We start from the raw sequence: 19,895 nt of genomic DNA on the forward strand, positions 1-19,895 counted from the left end.
GGGTTTGTGTCCAGAGACTTCCCTGAGCATGCCAGGCATAGGTGCACATGATACAGGACTGGAAGAGCCTGGAGGTGGATCACAGCATTAGGACTTCATTATGGATGTTGTCTCTCTATCTCTGTCTCTCTTTCAGTCATGGAAAGGATTAATAAATATACTCTAACAAAATGAAAATTTGTATCATGTAAAGGCTTATTTCTCCCTTAATTTAATACTTTATATAGAATTCTGTGCCTATGGGCTATACAATGAAAAACCTAGCTAAAGGCCACAGCTGGGGCTCATTAGCATCATGTGATCATTGCTTTTACCTTATGGAATTTGTCTACAATTGGTCTGTTCTGGAGACATGTGCAACCCTCTCATGTCAATATCACAAGATCAGAGGAACTAAAACTTAAACATACCCTGCTGGTTCTGTTAATCGATAAGATAACCTTTAATTGTAATCCTTAGACAGTGTGTGTAAAAATCACACCTCTGTCTTAGAGGCAGGAATTCTCCATCAATCGATGGTAGATTTCTGTGTACTTTGGCATTAAAGTATATAACTTAAACCTGTGCTTCCTAATGGCAGGGATCACTCACTGACCAGCCTTCATTTTAGTGCATTTTGTCCAATGTGAGTAAACTCAACTCTCTCAGTGCTGGACCTCTGAGTGATTTCTTGGGGACTGGTAAACAATATGCAAGAGCCATCTTGGATTTGGGGTTCCTGTCCTATAAATGTGTAACTAGAGCATTAGATATTTGTGTTTCCAATTATGAGAAAAAGAGGAACAATTTTAAGTTCAAAACTTACATTCATGAAATTGAATTTAATGTATGGGGAATACCCAACTTTTCAAAAAGAACAGTTTAAAATGTGTATTTTTTATCCATTATTACATTGGTTGGGTTTCTTTTTCTTTTTAATGTATGGTTGATGTTAGACTATTAATCACATATTGGACCCTGAATCAGACTTCTGATTTTTTTTGTTTTTATTTTGCACTCAGTTTTATAGTAGCTTGCACTCCCATCACTTTCAACCCATTCGAAGCGTTATCTTCATACTTCTTTCTAGGGGAAAGCATATTGCTGTCCCCTGGTCAATGAAAGTCAATACCTACTTGCTATACTAACTGGTTATAGTAATACAAAGCTATCTTCGCTGATGCTAGCAGAGAAAACATGTTACGTTCACTGTCTTTGATAAGCAGTGATGTATGATAGGAAATACCTATTATCTTTGACACTGTGCATAGATCTTCAGCATGAAGAGCCTGAGATTAAAATCAGCATATAGAAAAGAAAAAAAATCTTTAAAAATCATAGCATAGACTTAGCCACGGGGTGTATGCTTCTAAAACACTACTACTTAGTAACTGAAGCTGCATGTGAAGCCTGGTTCAGTTCCCAGCCAACCTAAACAGGCCTGGTGTAAGAGCATGTGTCTTTGGTCCTAACTGGGAAACTGGGACAAGAGGGTCCCATCATGGCAAGACCCTGTCAAAAATCTATCAATAAAGTCTGTATCATTTTCTTTTAAATAAATAACTTTAAAAAGAAACATAAGGTAGATAATAATGAAATGGCTAGAGTCAATAATTATTCATATTATGTCAGTATTTTCTCAGTTGAGGGGGTCAATAAATTCCATCTCCCACTCTAGTTCTTTATTTTAAGCTGATTTGAGATGGATTTTTCTCCTTTTGCTTTAATAAATTCACTTGCCCCCTATTAAAAGATAAAGCCTGTGATAAGTAATAATTATCTATTCTCAGGAACCTGATTCAGTCCTGTTTATGGCAAGTCCAACAATATGAGAGGCCCTTGTATTTTCAAATTAAAAAAAAATCAGATTTCAGTAACACAAGCATCAGGCAAGAACATGATAGATAATAAGAGCAACAAGCAAATGGATGTTTATTTCATTAAATTCACTTTGAGGTAAGTATATCAAATTTAGTGCACTTAAGTATTAATTTACTAAATGGCACCTGAGTCACCTGAATTAATGGTGTATGAAAACGTACATTACTTATTCTGTCTTATGAAATGGAAGGAATCTGGGTCATTAAGTGCCTAAATATTCATAATGGGGTGATATTCATCGTATGTGCATTTAAAATTTTTAAGTATATAAAGGTTTTGCAGTTGTTCAAATACCCATATTTATCACAGTGAAAATGTCTACAACTATTCTTTCTTTCATATTATCTAATGTTCTTCTAGCAAAGGAAAAGGTGGTAATAGCCTATTAACAGTTCTTTCTTAAAAGCCCTTGAAAACCTGGTAAAAGTAGAAAATTGCATTTGTTGTTTAGTGAATAGTTCTGTTAATATTTCAAAAGTGGAGCATCAAACCTCTTAGTTGGTAGCACAAGAGTTGTCTTTATGCAAATGGGGACTTACAGAGCCATTGACTCAGATAATGACATCAAATAAAGAAGTAAAATTCAACAGATGTTTTATGAGTTTGTTTTATATGGAACTCCTGGTCTCCACTGAAGCATTGAATAGCCACTTTACATATCCAGTAGAATCCCACTTCCATTGAGTTTTACTCCCAGAAATTCCATTGAACTCATCCAGTTTCACCTGTTAATAAAAATCAAACATCAGCACAACTTCAGGAAAACAGAATTTCCAAAATCTAGACAGATCTTATCATTTGATATTTTTTGATCACCTAAGTTTGTAAACAGAATAAGAAAAATAATTCATTTAAGTGTGTTTATTTTGAAATTGTAAAACTTGTCCAAACCATTTGTACTCATATGGAGCAAGATTATTTGAGGCATTTAAAAATATCTATTTTTCCCCACAAAAGAGAATCTTTTCATTGCAAACTATATTCACACCTCCTGTCTCAGTAGAAGAAATTTTATCCAGAGTTAGTAATTTCTAAACTGGATGAGAGAGATGGAAAACTACCTTTTATGCAAAGGGAAAACTTCTGCAAAATTTTGAAAAACATTCTCGTAAATAGATTTGTTGGGAACAGTTGGCAAATGAGGGGCTCTTTATGGTATGATTTATGAGAAAAATAGGAAAAGAGAAATGCAGCTATTCAGAAGTGTTGTTGTGATTATGAATTAGATGTTTAAAATGTTCTTTGACAGATGTGAGTAAAGAATGGAATTTCTTTTTAATTATCTTTGCATGGTGAACTGTGTGTAATGCTCAACAGCTGAGCTCCTGGTGTTTGTCAACGTTATTTTCTTTAAACACTTAGGTATCTAGCAGATTTCCAAGTAGGTGAAGAATAAACATTAATATCATGTATTTCATAAAGTTCTAACAATTCAAGCATCATCTCATAAGTTCACCAATCCTGGTTTCAGTTTTCCAATTTGCCTAAAAAATCAAGAGATGTTCATAAAACCGCATTGGCATTTATCCCTACTAACTTTTCACCAAGTTTTTTTAGAGAATTAATCAACTACAGTGGCTCCTGAATAAAATTCTCACAATAAAATATTTTAAGCCACAGCTAGCCATTAACACTCTGAAAGATGAACTGCACACATGTTTCATGAAGATTTATACGAAGGACTGATCTGAAATATAAGAAATGCTGATAGAGAATTCACCTGGCTTCTAAATGAGGCAATACTCCCTGAATTTATTTATTACCAATGTATTTCAGTTGTGAGAGATGGTATGAGAACTTGGAACCCATGAGCAGCTGGATAGAAATATGAAGATAGCTTGACCTTGCAGCTGATGAGTTATTTGCGGCTGCTCTTGGGTATTTTTCCATCTGCTGTGGGTAAACAGCGTGATGCTGCCAACAGGGGGAGCTACAGACAGAAGACAAATGAAGCCGATTTTGTTTAGAAGTGTAATTTAGCTGAACTGACAATATATTATACCTTAATAGCCCCTCAGAGTGAATTTAATTGATGACCCATCTTAGATATTCTCTTAGAGTAACTTTGTGCTGGATTGGACGCAAGCTGGGTGCTTAAGTTTGCTTTCCTGCTGTTAATAGAGTGACTGCCATCTGGAGAAGATATCTGCTAATATGCTACTGGAATTTTTTCCATTGTTGCTGCTTCTGTGAAGAACTCAGAAAACTTCTGATAAGCTGAGAGGAAAAAAAAAAAACAAAAAACAAAATTGATGCTTTGCTCAGTGAGCTGTAAGAAGGTTTAGCAGATACACAAAGATCACTAACACTTTAAATGTGTTTTTACTTCCATTCTCAGTCAGGTGAAGTGAAAATAAGTCTGTATTGGATAACAAGATTAATGTTCTTAATGTTGCGACTGTCTGTTAAACACACATAGAATCGTCAAATAATAATTCAGGGGGAAAAAGGTATAAGAATAATATTACAGCTGAGTTATCTTGCTTGAGAGTATAATTTTGAAAGTTATGACAGATTAAAAGAATTACGTTCTTATAATTAAGAGTGATCTTAAATATGCTTATTCCTAATATGTCAGAAAGTAGAGAAAATGTTAAAACTAATCAGTTTTTATCTATTTAGAAATTACTCAACACTTTGGGCACTTAATATTGGAATAATTTACGGTAATACTAATTTAAAATGTAAAGCAACTCCCTCAGTCAGATTCTCTATAGTCCTGGATATGACTTCTATTATTTCACTTATTTATTTATTTATTTATTTATTTACCAGGAATTGTTTGTTAAATTACACTCTGCATCAAGTGTAAAATTAGGTGCAAGAAAAGAAATAACTCAGAAATGTCCCATCTTCAAAATGGGTTTAATTTAGTACAAACAGTCATTTTGAATATCTGACTATAATAAAATCATAGGTGATAAGTTAGAAATACGCATATTATAGACAACATACAGGGAAGGCCGTTATTCTACTTATTTTGGGTATAGGGACTGTTTTAGTATGTTGATTTGGGTGACCATAAAGGCTCAATTGCGATTAATCTGGACTCTAGTCAATAAAAGATATATTAGGCATATATCACTTTGAGACAATGAGATTATTATTTAGAATACAAAAAAGATCATGCTCTTAAGGAATTCAAAGTTTAATGGAATTTTAGCACGTTGGCACCTTAGCACATGTCTTCGTTTCCTTATTCATGATAGAGCACGGGTGTGCATGAAAGAGAGTGGGGGGAGAGAGAGACTGGGAGATTGAGAGAGAAAGAGAGACCTTCTGCAATGTCTGGTTATGCTGTGATGCGTTTCCTCTAGTCCACCAGATCCCGGGCAGTTGCATGCATACCCAGTGTGTTTCAGGCTGACTGGGCCAGAGATTCTAATTAGTGATCACCATGTGAGATTGGGCTTCTTTTAAGCCGTGCATTGCTGCTGTGTCACGGAGCCAGCCCACCTTCATACGTTTTGTTTGTCACTTTTTGTTTGGATGATCCACTAACATTTAAAGTCAGCATGTGCTAGACTAAACCTGTCTTTCTTCCTCGATATTGTCCTGTATTTGTGACTTCATCATTTGTTCCAGTCTCTAAAACTTGAATATTTAGTTTTGTCTTTATCACACTTATTACTTATATGAACCAACTCCACACTCCTGTATTTCTCTTGTCACCACACAATTCAGATACTTTTGTAAGAATATCCAAAATAACCAGCATCTCTACAAAAACCTTTCCCATTCCAATTTTCACGAAAAACATGGGGCCAATTTTAAAGGGCCGCAGATAACTATTTCCAAAAATACTGGTTTCCCTCTAGGATATAGATAATGGTGTAAGCGACCTCTACAACTGTTTTTCCTCGTAAGCTGATGGGTGCTTACTTATTTTTTCATCTCTGCTGAACTAGTAGCACAAAAATACACATCAAAAGCAAAACAAAAAGCAAAATCTAACTCAAACAGCTGCTCTATCTTCACTATGAATTCTTCAGCCTCCATCTGCCAAAAAGATTATAAAATGTCTAAAATATAAAATGCCGCAGTATGCCAAAATATAAGACATAGCTGGAAGCCAGGAGATTATAACTTCACAGGAAGGGCATTTAAAATGAGATTTAAATGGGAGACATAGATCCTCTCTTTATGTAGAAAATAGCTATGTATCACGTAACAATATTGCAGTCCATTACAGGTGGTATGCATGAGTGTGGTGACAATAGGCTATATCCTGTAACCTAGGCGTTCAGTAGGTTATGCCGTCTGACATTCGCACGATGATGAATGACTAATGACTCATTTCTCAGAACACGTCCAACTCAATAAGTGGCACGTGATTGCCGTACTCTAACTCACAAAACAATGTTTCAACCTCTCACCTCGTAACTGTAAGTTCTTATTTTTATTTATTTAGGTAAAGTTGGGTAGCGTTTAGAGAGTTATCCACAGATAAAGTTGACAAACTCGTGTGAATTCTTACCTCAGGCCTGTTTGATATGAGAACAACTCGGAGAGTTTGAGCGCCTCTGCATGAATGCCAAAATGCGCTTTGACTAAATACATTTCCTGGCATCCATGTAAGACTTATCCTCACTTGACTGACTTTACTGAGTTCATTTTTACTCTATTAATCTTCAATACCTATTTCATAGACTTACAGAATTTGGAGCCTAAGGGAGCCTTTCTCTCATTCATCTATTTCAACTTACAAATATATAAACTGAGGTCCAAAAGGAGCCTTTCTCTCGTTCATCTCTCTCAACTTACAAATATATAAACTGAGGTCCAAACAGGTTGAGGAACTTGCCCAAGGTTAAACAATGTCCTAGTAAGATCAAAGAGAAACTAGGATGATCTTTCTCACCACCCCTTCTCTAACTTTAAAAAATATACATATAAGCATCTATTTAGTCCTGAATATGGGCAGTATGTAATTGATCTTCACAAACTTTTGCACATAAAACCCTTAAGCTAGGAAGTAACCTCATAAAGCTAGGAAATAATTCTACTACTCTAAATCTATCCATATATCTTATTTTGATTTCAATTGTACAGATAGAAATAAATATATGTGTAGATTTTCTGCACTATAGGTTGCTAACAAAAAAAGGAGACAATTTAAATGAACCACATTTTAATATAAACTGGCAACACTCTTTATATATCCTAGAGTTTCTCATTGTTTAAAAAAACTTCAGCACTTCAGAAATATTAGAATTCCTTGACAATAATTGTTGAAGATATATGTATGACATACATTCCAAGTTTTTGTTTTGTTTTGGCAAACTGATGCATAATGGTGAAATTTACTGGGGGGGGGAAGAATAATTTACAAAAGAGTGATGTAAAATTGACTCTAAGCATGTTATTAAGATTTCAGTGAAAGTAATTCACGTGGCAAAACAAAAATACACCTTGAAATGAGTTAGTCTATATGAGATAAAAATTTTTGAGACACAGTTTTAAACATTGCTAGTTTTACTGTTGTAAATTTAAATCCTGTCTATAATATTATGAACTCTGATGTCTTAAAGAAAGTTAAGAGCCTATGAAAAGTCATTACTCATCAGTTATAAACCAGGCAATAATAAGTATATTTGAATATTATTACCTCAAATACAGAGAAAAGGGCATCAAGGTTAATGAGTACTTATTTTTGTTCATGGACTTTAATTTTTACCTCTTCTAGCCCATATGGGCTATATACAAGTCATAGCAAACGAGTTAAGTAGCTGATGTAACTGTTCTACACCTCTTCTCTGTACTTTTACACAGTCGTTTCAAATGTTTTAAAATATATTAACTTTGTATTTGGAATCACTTTTTTAAATCTGTTTCACTTTTACTCAAGATTATAAATTCCGAACAAATCTCAAAATCCCCTAGAAAATAGCTACTATTAAAAGAGATTTCTTGTTAAAATGGAAGCTAGTTTAATAGTGGTTTAGTCCTTTTTTTTTTTTTTTGGTCACTGACAACTGAATACCACACTGACAACTCATAAAGGATAGAGGCTTATTTAGTTCATGATTTTAGATGTCCAAGGTCAAGGGAATGTATCTTATTAAGGTCTTCTTGTTGGTGGGAACTCTGCAGAATCAAGGTGGCACGAGGAATCAAATGACAAGAGCTTCTGTGGGTCTATGTCCGAGTTCGTCTCTTTGTTCTGTCTCACTTCATCTTGCTAGGCACCCACCAGTATTCAGTCATGCAGGCCCCACCCTGATCATGTTGTAGAGTTTTAATCATTTCCCAAAGTCTTCACCTCTTAATCCCATTCGGTATTAAGTTCCCAATTTCTGTTCTTTTTTCAAGAAAGAAGTTTTACTTTTTATTTTATTATCAAAACAGAAAATTTATCTTACATGACAATGAAAGGAAAAAATTGAAAAGTCATATAGTTATGCTATTGTTAATAAATAATTAATAATAATCAGGACCAGCAATTGGCATCATAGCTATGTCGCTGGACCCCCCATGTAGTCGACCATGGTTCGAGTCCTGGACCTGATGGCTTAAACTCATGCCAGGTACATGTGTGCGTGTGCCCAAGATCCCGAGAGGAGACTGGAGAAGAAGGGATTGTAGCATGGCCATCCCCCCTGGAGGTGATTTCTCACTTTCTGTCTCTCTGTCTCTCTCTCTCTTTCTGGCGAGAGCATGTGCCCTATATATAGCAAAGATCCTCTCAAAAATAAATAAATAAATAAATAAATAAATAAATAATAACAATTGAAAATGAATAAATAAATAATTAGTAACAATTTTGAGGACTATACTATTAATAGCACTTACCATTTGTTAGACTTTAATTATGTGCTAGGGACTTTACATACATCCTTCTTATTTGTTCGACAAAACAAGAAAATATATTGCCATTTCCTTTCTTGTCCCTTATATCTCTCCCCTGCCACCTTTTAAGGAAATACAACGGAACTAATTTGGAAGATACAAGATGTAATTATCAAGGCCAGCAGTTGGCATAGTGGTTAAAGTCCTGGACTGCCACATGGTTGATGGCAGTTCAAGTCCCAGACCTAGGGGTTTGAAAATCACACTAGGCACAAGTGAGTGTGTGCTCAAAATCCCAAGAGGAGAGTGGAAGAGAAGGGATTGCAGTGGGGCCACAATCCCTGGGGCTGCGGGGTGATTTCTCACTTGCTATCCCTCTGTCTTTCTGGCAAGCACACATACCCTGTAGCAAAAATCTCTCTCAGTAAAAATGAAAAAAATCAAAACCTAAAACAAGATGTAAGTGTCACATCTTATCAAAGAGTTTACTACAGAAACTAAGGACTTAGTAAATAAATATTTAAACTGATTCTGTGTCTAGAAAAATCATTCATATAGTACATGACTCTGGTACACATACCCATTTGTTAATTTTTTTTTTTTCTATTGCCTTCACAACCAAGGATCCCTAACATAATATGTACTGGTCATCCTATCACCAAACATTAGTTAGTGTGGTGGTGGGGGAGGCATGGTTTGAATTGTTCCAAAATAAGTTTTGAACTTTATGTATATACACATGTATATAGACAAAAATCCTGGGACAGTTAAGTTCCCGCCTTCTTAATCTTGTTGCAACCAAATTTAAAAGCTACATTCTTATTGAATATATTTAAACTATAACAAGTGGTGAGAAGGCATGATTTTTAGGGTACTTGTAAATTGTATTTTAGAGTTCTTAGATGCCTTTAGTCAATGCTTAAAACTGATAAAAATACATTTTTTAAAGTACATGGATATTTGACATTTTGAGGGTTTAAAACAATTGATTTTGTGTGATCTCCTGAAATAGTGCTTATTTTGTGATCTGTGGTGAAGTACTGTTTTTGTTTTATTTGGTGTGCTTGTTCTGTCTAATATTTTTGTCAAATGTAACAAAATTGAATACATATGAAAATTCAGTGAAAACAATTTACAACTTTAAACAATTACTCTGTATTGTTGTATTACTCTGCCTTAAATTATAAATAAAATTGTACATATTAAAGTTGTACAACATATTTTAACATATTGTATGTATACATTCTGGAATGGGTAAATCAAGCTATTTTGCATGTGCATTATCTCATATTGCCACACATACGTGAAAATTTTTTTGTATGTGTTCAGAACACTTCACATCCATTCTTAGCAATATTTATGTATAAAATAGATTGCCATTAACTTTAATCACCATATGTACAATGGATCTCTTGAATTTGTTCTTCATATGTAATGAAAATTTTGTATTCTTTGGCCAATATCTTTGAAATCTCCCCTCTCACCAGACTGTGAAAGTCATCATTTTACTAACTATTTCTTTGAGTTTGACGTCTTCAGATTTTGCCTGTAAGTGATAGCATGTAGCGTTTGTCTTCCTGTGCTTGATTTACGTCACTTTACATAAATGTCCTCCATGTTCATCCACATTGTCCTAGATGACAAGAATTCCAGGAATTCCTTCGGATTAAAGAATAGATAATATTTCATTGTGTATATAGTGTATACACAATTTTTATCTATTCATCTACTGATGAACATTTTGATTAAATTCATAGCTTGACTGTTGTGATTAATGCTGCAATAAACATAGGAGTGTTTTTCTCTTCAACATATTGATTTCATTTCTTTTGAATATATACCCAGTATTAATATTCTTGAATCATATGGTAGTTTTACTTTTATTTATTTTTTTGAGAAACCATTGTATTGTTTTCTTATCTTAAATTTATTTAAATTTGTTTATTTACATTCATTTACTATACATCATTACAGCATACAAAATGAGATTTCCCATCCAGAATACACTGTATATTGGCTCAAACAAGCACATCAACATGCGTTTTATCATCAACGAATAATTTTACATTTCTTGTTTCCTGTGTATTTTGGGTTTTTTTGCCACCCTTGATTCCCTATCTCTCACCCTCTGCCATGTCCCACTCTCCTCCCATACTATCTCTGGTATCCATGGTTGCTTTCTATGCCTTTTACCCCCATTTTATGGATTCACTAATGAACTTAATTAATCTATATATTTCCAATAGCAAGGGCAGCTGATATATACATATCCATGAACCCAAGTCTGACTTCAGGCATAAACCTCAGAGAGTAGAATGAACATACTATAAAGTAGCACCTAGCTGGGGTTATACAGCTTACTGCAGTCATCAAATATGCATTTTTTATTTCTTTTTTTTAATACATTCAATTTCCTTTTTTAGCTTACAAAGTGAATTTTTCACTTTCTACAATGACTATACTAAGTGCATTCACTGTGACAACATGCAAGGTTCCTTTTATCTTTGTCCATGAGGCTTGCAATTTTTTTCTTTGATTGATAATAGACATTTCAGAAGGTATAAGGTAATAGATCATTGTGATTTTAGCTTGCATTTCTCTCAAGATTAATGATCACACACCTGTTGGACATATCTTTTTTCTTTTGACATCATTAAATTTTTTTGTAGCATATTTATGTTCTCATAACCTAAGAAACCACCAAAGGCATGTCCTCTTTTGAGAAATTCTATTCAGGTGTTTGCTTATTTTTAATTAGACTATTTGATTTTTTACCATTTTTTAAGTTTTTTTTCTTTATTATAATTTTTTTTTGGGGGGGAGAGATTTTCACTGTAGGGCGCGTGCACTTGCCAGACAGACAGAGAGAGACATAGAGACAGAAAGCGAGAAATCACCCCCCAGGGCGGATGGTCACGCCGCAATCCCTTCTCCTCCATTCTCCTCTCGGGATCTTGGGCACGCACGCACACGTGCCCGGCGTGAGTTTTAAGCCACCGGGTCCGGGACACGAACCGCGGTCGACTACGTGGGAGTCCAGCGACATAGCCATTACGCTAACTGCTGGTTCCCTCTTTATTATAATTTTTGAAGTTTTTTTCTTTCTTTATTTTGTGAGTAAGAGAGAGATAGAGTACCTCCAACAGGGTCTCAACGCTGTGATTGACTTCCAGTCTGGCCGTAGATTATGGGAGGACTCATGCCCAGTACACTCAGAGATGTCTTTAGACATGAACCTAGAATCTTTCCATGTGGACCAACTTCACAGTGTGAATGTCTCATTTTATCACTGCATCACCAACCAACCTGTATCATTACTACTGAGCTGTTTGAAGAAATAATGTGTTTTGAATACTAGCTTACTTTGAGATTTGGGGTTTGCAAATTCAGAAAGTTAATGGAAAAATGTAATTAAAGTATGAGTTAAGTTTGGTGTGACAATTTTGAAATCCATGCAGCTTTTTCATAATATGTATTCCCATGACTTTTAAAAAGACCTACATTGTCCCATTGTATAGGTTGTTTCTACATTTTGTTTTTTGTTTTCTGTGCAGAAAGTTTTTAGTTTGATTCAATCCCATTTGGAATGTTTGTTTTTGTTACTTTTGCCTTTGGGCCAATATCAAGAATATTATTGCCAAAGTCAATGTCCTAGAGTTTCCCCCTGTTTTCGCCTGATATTTTCAGTTTCTGGTTTTATATTTATGTTCTATTTAGCTGCCTTTTTAAAATACATGATGTGAGTCAAGGATCCATCTTTAATTATTCTGATGAGGCTATTCACTTTTCCCAACACCTTTTATTAAAAAGACTATTCTCAGGTAGGCAGGGCCATAGAGGTTAAGGCACTGAATCCCACATGACTAAAACCAGGGTTTTAGTCCCTGATACAGTGTCTTAAAAAAACATGCCAGGTATGAGTGTGTCTGTGTGCCTAAAATTCCAAGAGGAGACTGGAGAAGGGATTGCATCATGGCTATCCTCCTAGGGAGATGATTTCTCACTTTCCCTCTCTCTCTATGGTAAGTGCATTCACCCTATAGCAAAACTAAAAAGAAAAAAGACTGTACTCCGCCCATCATGTGTTATTGGAATGTTTGTTGAAAATAAATTGGCTGTGTGTGATTTATTTCCAGGATATCCATCCTGTTCTGATGATATATTTGTCTGCTTTACTGAAAGTACTAGGTTGCTTTGTTTACTATTGAAAACAGGTAGTAAGGTGAGTCTGGCTTTGTTATTTTTGTTCAAAATTGCTTTAGCTATTGAGGGTCTTTTGTGGAAATACTAATGCAGAGAGTGTTTGCCCCTTAAGCAGTAAAAAATAAAGAAAGAAAGAAAAATATCTGAGCTTTATTTTTATTAGATCAACTTTTATCTTTCCACAAAATATTTAAAATGTAATAAATTCTTATTCTACATATTATATTTAATTAACCATTGACAAAATTTAGAACAATAATAGAAAACCTATTGCAGGGTGAAAAATATTTTTAAAATGATATGCACAGTTTATTGAAATGATAGGAATAGATTCATAACTTATAAGATCATTATTGCATAAATAATATTTTGTTGGGAGTAAAGACAGATTCTGCACTATACCTATGTCTTTACATTTAGCAAACATTCTATGTGTCAATATTAAAATTTTGCTATAGTAAATCAGCTTTTTATTGCTTAGCTTATCCATTTCAATGAGTATTTACCTATTTTAATAGTTGATTTGTCTAATTTAGGAAGGCACTGTAACAATGCTATTCACAGGGGATAATATATATTAAGCAATTTCTATATTTTGTTACAATAACTCTTATAGTAGAGTAACCTAACTCACAGAGTTATGTCTGAAATAGAAGACATTTCAAAGCAATTCGAATAAAGTAAGGATATTCCTATGTTATTTTATTCAAAATGGAGCAAGTGACAGTATAATGTTAACTATTTACTCTATCTTTAATATTAGTAGTTCTATCAATTTTTTCTGCTGTTATAATTAAATTTAAATTATTTTTAATGAAATAAATGGTTCATAGTTTACAAAATAAGCTTAAAACTGTACATTTTAACATGGTTAGTATGTGGTTGTCACCTCAGTAATTTACCAGGCAAGTTCAATTATTTGATGTCATTTGTTCCTGGTCCAATAAATTTATAAAAATGCACGTACATAAAACAAACCCCACTTTACTGAAGTACAGAAAAACAAAGTTAATCACAATACATACATGTAAATAGTCACTACAGGTTTTCATGTTTCAGAATTTCAAATTTCTCTTCAAGTTTAAAAATATTTATCCTCAATTTCACTATAAATATAATTTCAGTTCAATAACAAACAGTAGCCTGCAATGGTCTAATATTAACACTACTCTGATTAGCATTAATGTAAAAAAAAAAGCATTTGTTGGTATCCAGTGTCCATTCTCCACTTCTCTCACTTTAATCCATCCCAATTTTCTTTGAAAAGCAGTTGTTCCCTTTCATTAAATTAAATATAATTTGAGTAGAATCAACCCGTTTTACAAATCCTTTATTTGACATATGGCAAGCAGTGTAATTCTATTTCCGAGCTTCTGTGTAGGTAAAGGTTTAGGTGTTTGACTTAAGTTTGCTTAATCAAAATAAGGCTCAAAATATTTAGTTTTTAATTGGTAATGGATAAATACTCTCTAATAGTATGGACACAAAAATGTACCTTAGAAGTCATGACAACACAAAGAAAAATGGCCTTAGAATAAACTTGTCACTGAGGATGGCAGGCTAGAAGTATGGGAAGACATCAAGTCTAATAACATCATGTATCGTAAATAAAAATGCATGCACAATGAAATACAATAGTAGAACAATGATTGTCGGGTTGGATCTCATGGAAAGGTTCTAGTTTTGTGTCTGGAGACTTCCCTGACTACACTGGGCATGTGTGTGTCCATGACTAGAAATCTACTGGGCATGGACCATGACAAAAGACCATACTGGGGGTGCCTCTCTCTCACTTGTGGAGGAAATAAATTTATAAAATTGCATGCATATAGAACAACACCTACTTTACTGAAGTACAGAAAAACAAAACTAGGCACAATACATACATATGATTGTCTATAGCATGAAATATAGAGGAGAGTAGGAGTGCAAAATAGGGTTTAAATAATAAAAAAAAGATAAAAATTTATGTAGGAAAACAATATATATGATTAATTATGGTCTTTAGCATCTACTCTTACCTAAAACTACATCTATGCCAATATTCATATTCTTATTTATACACATATTTGTAGCTATTAAAAAGAAAGTTCTTGCTGACCCATTGAATTAATCCAACTTTGAAAGCCACCCTTACTATGGAAGAAAACAAGGTGTCCACACACAACATAATTTTAAAAATAGTACTTTTTATGTTATTTGGTTCATTTTATAAGATACTAAAGAAAAAAGAAGAGTTTAACAGACATAGAGGCTGTAATTTATGTAGAGAGATCCATAAGATGGAAAAATAAATTTTGTTTTCACAGTCAATATTTGCTTCTATTAACCACATACTTGTTATTTCTTTACTCTTTTCAAAATTTACAACCTGGTTTAGTTTCCTTCTTTCAGAAATACAGCATTCAAAGTTTTCTCTTTTTTTTCCCCCTCTTTATTCATATCATATCATGAATATATGCACATGTGACCATGTGTATGTCGGAGAGATAGAGATGCCCTTCATAAATTCTGGTGTTGCCGTGATCCCTTTCCTCTAAATTCCAGTCCATTGGCTCTTGGGAGCTATCATATATGCTCCGTGTGTTTCAGGCTGACTGAGCGAGGGATGAAAACTGTGGTTGCCGTGTGGAATCCAACTCCTCCTGAACAGTACATTACCATTGCACCAAGGAATATCTCCTCAAAATGTTTTTTAGGTAGAATTGTCAAATCTCTTCATTATTCTGAAAATAAATTTATTTTTATTCTATTATAAAAATTCTAGGTTGAAAGTCATGTTCTTTCAGCAAACTTAAATAATAGATTAACTGAGCCAGCCAGTGGTATGGTGGTAGGGGTAGCTGGATCCCACAGGATGGTAGGAATCCCTGACTGGGCGTGGGCTTGAAAAACAGGTCCAAAACCCCAAGAGAAGAATGGAGGAAAAGGGATTGTGGCATGTCCATACCCCTGGGGGGGGCATTTTCTCACTTTCACTCTCACTTTCTCTCTCCCTCTACTGAGCACATATGCTCTATAGTAAATTAAAAATGAAAAAATAAAAATAAATTTAAACCTGATTAATCTATCTCATTAACTTTGGATTCCTAATACTGAGAAAACAAGTAATCTCTATAATCCTATAATCAAAATGTCATACATGTTTTGAAGAATTCTCAGATTTATTTTTTAAAAATCTTTCTCGGGACCAGCAGATAGCATAATGATTATGTCACTGGAATCCCACATAGTCGATCACAATTCAAATCCTGGGCCTGGAGATGTTTTTTTTTTTTTTTTTTTTTTTGCTATAGGGCACGTGCACTCTCCAGACAGACAGAGAGAAACAGAGAGACAGAAAGCGAGAAATCACCCCCCAGGGGGGATGGCCACGCTGCAATCCCTTCTCCTCCATTCTCCTCTCAGGATCTTGGGCATGCACGCACACGCGCCCAGTGTGAGTTTAAGCCACCAGTCTGGGACTTGGACCGTGTTTGACTACGTGGGAGTCCAGCGACATAGCCATTACGCTAACTGCTGGTCCCAATGTATATTTTTTAAAATGCTCTATTGAATACTAAGTTTTTATTTGCAAAACTTTATTTTCTGTCTTTTAGAGCTGCTTTGCTGTTGTCATTTGTTTTTCTACTTATACTAAACAGATAGACCTTGTCTAATGGGACTTTGTAAATGAGCAGGAGAGAAATGCTATCTCCCCACTAAACTGAACATTTTAAGTTGACCTTGACTTCAGTATTTATGTTTTGTAAACTCTGAGTTTTATGAAAGTTTACTTTACCCAGCTCAAAAATTTATTTCTATGTTCAAGCTTTCATTGAGCTTCAGCTTCTGTGTGCTATTCATTTTTACACTATTTAACTGATATCAGGGAGGTTTGATCATGGTACTAATTAATTTATTTCAATACTGAAATATTTTAAGATATTTAATATTTAAGTTATTTTAAATATGTATCAGTACTGTTTTTATTCATGAATACTTTTGACATTTGTTCAAGAAATAAGTAAATAAATTTATATTTAAAGTAAATTTATTATTTATTTTATTCTCTAAATATGAGTAGTGTCTTGGATACTGTCAGAAGATATTTGGTAATTTGACTGTTTAACCCCTTCTTTTTTTTTTTTTTTTTCTCAGAGATGTTTTTACTCTAAGCTGTGTGTGCTAATCAGAAAGACAGACCAAAAAATGAGAAATTACTCCCAAGGAGGGGTAATCCTTTCTCCTCCATTCTCCTCTCAGGATTCTGGGCATGTGCGCACATGTCCCTTGTGTGAATTTGAAGCTACCAGGTCTGGAACTTGAACCATGATAGGTCGTGTGGGAGTCCAGAGACATAACCATCCATTACACCATCCATTATACCAGCACTTTCATTTGAATCTGACTTTAAGGCAATTCCCCTTATGTATACATGTACACACAAGACACACACACACAAATACATGAATATTTCAGGGGTAGTTTTTGTTTGTTTGTTTTAGTCTAGATTACTTGTGTTCAACAGAGAGAGACAAAAAGAGGGAAAGTGAGAAATCAGCCCCCGGAGGGAACAGCCATGCCACAATCCCGTCTCCTCAATTCTCCTCTTGGATTTTTTTTTTTTTTTAAGAGGTTTTTGCTATAGGGCATGAGCACTCGCCAGACACACAGAGACAGACAGAGAGACAGAAAGCGAGAAATCACCCCTCAAGGGGGACGGCCACACCAATCTCTTCTCCTCCATTCTCCTCTCGGTATCTCAGGCACACACGCACACACACGCCCAGCATGTGTTTTAAGCCACCGTGTCTGGGTCGTGGACCGCCATCGACTGTGTGGGAGTCCAGCGACATAGTCATTACGCTAACTGCTGGTCTCTCCTCTTGGAATTTTGAGGATGCATGCATGCATGACCCAAGTGATTCTCAGGCTGCCAGGTCCAGGACTGGTATCATAACTGGCCCTATGGGAATCCAGTAACTTAAACATCGCACCACCTGCTGGCCCCTCATATTTTATTTCTGTTTGTTTCTTTATTTACTTATATAAGCAGAAGAGCAAATGTGCTCACCAGAGAGAGACAAGAAACAGAGGGAAAAGTGAAAGAGAGAAAGCAACCCCCAATGGGGAATGGCAATGCTACAACCCCATCACTTCCATTTCTCTATCCTATTGCGATTTAAGGCAAACAAACATGCACATGCACACACACAAACACACTCACAGAGCCAGTATCTTTTCTTTCCTCCAGGGCTGGGATTTAATCTGTGTGGTTGATCATGTGATATCTAGCCTCCTTAATCACTAGGCCACACGACTGGCTCTACACACAAATATTCTTGAAGTCGTTTAAAAAATTATTTTGTTATTGGAAAATTAATAATGCTGCTAGTGAAAATGGACTTGTCAAAGAAAACAATAAAATTAAATGAGTACTTTTTAAAATATTGTAATTTTTTTTTTTGAGATGTTTTTGCTATAGGACATGTGCACTCACCAGAAAGAGAGACAGAAAGTGAGAAATCATCCCCTGGTGAGATGACCACGCCACAATCCTTTTTCCTCCATTCTCCTCTTGGGATCTTGGGCATGCACATACATGTGCCCAGCATGAGTTTAAGCCACTAGGTCCAGGACTCAAACAGTGGTCGGCTACATGGAGTCCAGCGACATAACCATTATGCCAATTGCTGGTTCCAAAATGTTGTAATGTTAAAAGCATTAATAATGTAGATAATATTAAAATGTTTTCAATAATAGAATGACTATAAAATTCTAGGGAAAGGAGAAATAATGAACTAATACCATTAGAAAGGGGGTTTTAATTGGAAAATTTTTAGAAGATATTTTCTATAATGCATAGTCTTGCTCACTACTCTTTTCAAATTCTAAAATAATCTTAGAAAAGTAGGGTAGAAGAAGAAAATCAAAGAAAGACACTGGTAAATTAAAATAGTATTTATGAGACTTTTTTAGCGTATAGAAATGTATGATACCTGAAATATTTATTTTATTTAAAAATATAAAGTGAATTTATGCTGCATAACAAAAATAGCTTGATTCCACAACACACCATAATTTACCTCTGTGAGTGCTAAATATTATGGTCTTTCTCTAAATACAGTAGATGAATAATCTCCTATATTAGTATGTATATGTTTGAGGGTTTGTGGATGTGATATCTCTTTTTACTTGCTAATTTATTTATTTTTCTAGGTTAAAGCAAATATACAGGTAACTGGATTTCCCAAGTTTAGGTAATTACTTGAACACTTTCTATAATTCTAAGAGATACAATTTTGAACTAAATAAGAAAGTTACCCATTATCAAAGTCAATAGCAAATTTGTTGATGCAAAAATAAAACTCGTCTTTCCTATTATATTTCATAAAATGTCTGAGGATCGAACTTACCTTTTGCTGAGTCCTTTTTCTAAAATATGTGACTTTGGCAAATTAAATCTATGAACCTGTGCTGTCAATTTAACAGATAGCTGACATTGTCTCACAGTGTGAAATTTCCTCATTTAAAGTAGAATGCGATGTAGGAAATGATGAGTTTTTAGATTATTTGTTGACAGAAATGGGACATGCTGGAAATGAATCTGATCTATTCATTCAGTAGTATTCAACTGATGTTCAATCAAATTTAGGCCATCAGGAAAAGATACTGAAGTCATTATTAAATGAATTGAACTTGACAGCTTCATATATACACAGCCCTAAATGAATCAAAAGAGAGATGACATCAAGAAACAGAAGCTATTAAAAAAAAGAAATATACTCTTCTACCCTATTTTCTCATATAAATTTTGGCTAGAATATAAATTGTCGTATTAGGGACCAGCAGTTGGGGTGATGGCTATGTCTCTTGACTCCCATATAGCCAATCTCAGTTGGAATCCTGGACCCATTGGCTTAAACTCAAGCCAGGCGCATGTACGTGCGTGCCCACATGTGTGCCCAAGATCCGGAGAGGAGAATGGAGAATAGATTAAAGCATGGCCGTCCCCCCTGGGGGGTGATTCTCACTTTCTGTCTCTCTCTGTCTCTTTCTGA

At 34.7% G+C, this 19,895-nt stretch overlaps 1 long non-coding RNA gene across 1 annotated transcript in view; it reads right to left on the reverse strand.

Annotated features, from left to right (window-relative positions):
* Positions 1-3,818: 3,818 nt before the first annotated feature.
* LOC102478511 (uncharacterized) overlaps positions 3,819-19,895 on the reverse strand; it is a 27,418-nt gene continuing 11,341 nt past the window's right edge. Inside the window, exon 3 of the long non-coding RNA XR_336200.1 lies at positions 3,819-4,077. This is a non-coding gene — a long non-coding RNA (uncharacterized LOC102478511). The remainder of the gene's footprint in view (positions 4,078-19,895) is intronic.

The sequence above is a fragment of the Tupaia chinensis genome, unplaced genomic scaffold (genome assembly GCF_000334495.1).
Source record: "Tupaia chinensis unplaced genomic scaffold, TupChi_1.0 Scaffold000658_1, whole genome shotgun sequence".
In the NCBI taxonomy this organism is placed as follows: Eukaryota; Metazoa; Chordata; class Mammalia; order Scandentia; family Tupaiidae; genus Tupaia; species Tupaia belangeri.